The sequence below is a fragment of the Danio rerio genome, chromosome 20 (genome assembly GCF_052040795.2).
Source record: "Danio rerio strain M-AB ecotype USA chromosome 20, GRCz13ab, whole genome shotgun sequence".
NCBI lineage: Eukaryota > Metazoa > Chordata > Actinopteri > Cypriniformes > Danionidae > Danio > Danio rerio.
In genome coordinates this window covers 45485001-45488651 of record NC_141040.1, presented here as the reverse complement: position 1 = coordinate 45488651, position 3651 = coordinate 45485001, and positions in this window count along the sequence as shown.

Genomic DNA, 3651 nt, shown 5'->3' with positions numbered 1-3651 from the left:
ATTTTCATACACTTTATTGTAATTTACTCACCCCTTCCTTTGTTTTGTTAGTCTTTTTTCTCTCTGTAGTTAATGCATCTTTTAACTAATCATTATCGTATATTAATATCCTGATTGTGGTTGTATATTTTCATTCATGAATAAAAAAATAAATAAAAGGTAGCACTTTTTATATACATACAGTAAATGCAAATTTAAGAAGCAGAACCAATATTTTTTTTATCATTTTCAGGGTTCATACACATTTTTACTACTAAAACTCCATGATTTTTCCAAGGCTTTTCCAGAACATCCAAGTACACTTTTATGGCCTAATGTTTTATGTAATGTCTACACATTCATGGTAAATATCAAGAAAAACAATGATGTTTAAATTTATTACAGCATATCATAGAACATACAGCAATCTATTTTGTTTAAATTTGTTTTTATATTGATTTTGATAATGCTTATACAGCACTAACAATGTGAGAGCAAGTTTTTGGCCAAGGACAAAAAAGAAGAAAGCCAACCTATATTCAAGTCAGGGCTGCACAATAATGCGTTTTAGCATCGATATCGCAATGCGAATCATCTTTGATCAGAAGTCTATTAGGTATCATCATTGTAATATAATACGAAAACACTATTTATTGAGCTTTGTTAAGATGAACAAAGCTCAATAATGTACAATATAGAATATAAAGTTCTTGCATGAGTCCCAGTGTGTTCTTTAGATTAATCTTCAAGGCCTCCTCCTCCATCTTACCCCAGACATGCTCAATAATGTTCATTTCTGGTGACTGGGTTGGCCAATCCTGGAGCACCTTAACCTTCTTTGCTTTCAGGAACTTTGATGTGGAGGCTGAAGTATGAGAAGTAGCGCTATCCTGTTGAAGAATTTGCCCTCTCTTGTGGTTTGTAATGTAATGGCCAGCACAAATGTCTTGATACCTCAGGCTGTTGATGTTGCCATCAACTCTGCAGATCTCTCGCACACCCCCATACTGAATATAACACCAAACCATGATTTTTCTTTCACCAAACTTGATTAATTTCTGTAAGAATCGTGGGTGGATTCCAATAGGTCTTTTGATCGACAGTATGCCTTTGACAATAGATGCGGTCAAAATAAACAGGCCTATCAATTTAAATCACTGTATCGCTAATGTTTAGGCTACATGCTAACTGAAGTAAGATTTTATGAATGGATGGCAAACAAAGGTAGCGAGCGGGGGTGATGTTGCATCATTCATCCTTTGCTGTGTCACAGAAGAAAACAATGGTCTCCATTCAGATTCATCCTCAGGCGAGAGAGACGCAGTGAAAGATTAGATTGTCTTTCGGTGTGTTTGCTGTGGTCCTGTAAACACTCAGCGCTGGCACACACACAGCTGTGCCCCTGATCTCTGCACACCTTTAGACCTGCACCAGCATCAGCTGTCATTACAGTTCCACTTGGCTTTGTGATGAGTGTTTGTTTTTTTGTTTGTTGCTGAATTATAGAGAAAGTGGGGCGGCGCGGTTGTACAGTGGGTAGCACTGTCGCCTCACAGCAAGAAGGTCGATGATTTAAGCCTCGGTTGGGTCAGTTGGCATTTCCGTGTGGCGTTTGCATGTTCTCTCCATGTTCGCATGGGTTTCTCTGATTTCCTCCACAAATCCAAAGACATTTAATTTACTTTTCGGCTTTGTCCAGGGAAGGGCAAACCTGATCCTGGAGGGCCGGTGTCCCTGCAGAGTTTTGTTCCAACACTAGTCAAACACACCTGAACAAACTAATCAGTGTCTTCAAGATCACTTGAACTCTATAGGGAGGTCTGTTTGAATGGGGTTGGAGCTAAACTTTGCAGGACACTGGCCCTCCAGGATCAAGTTTGCCCACACCTGGCTAAGTCCCTTTATTAATCTGGGGTCGCCACAGCGGAATGAACCATTAACTTATCCAGCATATGTTTTATGCAGCAGATGCCCTTGCAGCTGCAACCCATCTCTGGGAAACATCCATTCACACTCATACGTTATTTAGCTCACCCAATTCCCCGCATGTCTTTGGACTGTGGGGGAAACCAGAGCACCTGGAGTAAACCCACGCTAATGCGGGGAGAACATGCAAACTCCACACAAAAACACCAAATGATGCAGCCGAGGCTCGAACCAGCGACTTTATTGCTGTGAGGCGACAGCACTACCTACTGCGCCACCGTGTTGCCCCAAAGATATTTGGTATAGATGAATTGTATAAACTATGGAGCTAATAATATGCCAAAACAATCTGAATTTATGTTGTGTTAGTGTTGAATTATTAACAATTGTAATCTAATAAATTAGAATTTTTATAAGCAGTTAAAAATTGTTGTTAATTTAAATTTCTTAATTTAACTTTGAATTTCATAATTTGAATATTGAACATCTGAGATTTAAGACGGCTGCATTTTTTAAGGCAGAATTTTTTTATTGACATATTTTCAGATTTTTTTGGCTCTGAATTCATAGACTGCAGATATTTGGGTTTATAAAAATACAGTTTCAATTTTTTAAGATGAAGAAATTCAGAATATCAAATTCAGTATTCTAAAATTAAAACCAGACATTTAGATCGTGAAATTCAGATTCAGAAGAAAGCAGGTCAGGGGTGATCAGCAGGGAAGAGTAGACAATTTAAACTATTTTTAACAGCAAATAAAAATTCAGATTAATTAAATTACAATTGGCAGTAATTCAAAATAACACAATTCAAATTCAGATTGTTTTGCCATAATATTAGCTCCAAAGTATGCTAAATTGTCCGTAATGTGTGTGTGAAAAAGATTGAAAAAGCATGCACTGCGTAAAACATATGCTGGATAAGTTGGCGGTTCATTCCGCTTTGGTGACCCCTGCTTATAATAAAAGGACTAAGCCGAAAAGAAAATGAATGAATGACAGAGAAAGTGATATAAATCAAAACAATCACATTAACTCAACTTTAGCGTTCATGTTACAATATAATATTGTGATTAATGAGTAATACTAATTAACATCGTTTACTTAATGTGCCATTTGTTTGTGGAGCAGCTTGCATTTAAGCATTGCTATCGTAATTAATTTGATTCATCGTCCAATTTGTGTAACATGAAAGCTGTAATGTGAAGTGTTAACAAAAAAAACACAATTAACATAAGCTTAGTCCTGCATCATTCACGACAGGAAAATAAGGTTTGTTGTTAATATTACTTAAGAGACTTGTTTTGCAAACATGAATAGCACATGCATATGCAACATATGCAAAATGTGTCATTTATCTTTTATTTTTAATTTAAGACATTCTAAAAAACCTATTAAAAGTTCCTGAGGGAGCCTATTTGGCAAATTAGTTTCATTGTGTCAGCCTGCAAATCGACGTTGCGGCTGAATAGCTTTGTTATGTCTTGTGACATCAGGTGACATCATTTCCTCTTAATGTTCTGGGCGAAGAGTCAATCTGTTTCTATCTTTCTTTGGTTTATTTCAGCTTTACTTTACCCTGTGGCTATTGCATTTCCCCCTTCCACTTCTGCCACAACTGTCTTGTTGCGTTTAAATAGATAAAACATTTTCTCTTTTACTGTTGCACAGTTTATCTTTTTTATTTATTTTTGCAGACTATATTTACAGCTTCTCATGGCTTATTTATGAACCCATTACAGTTTC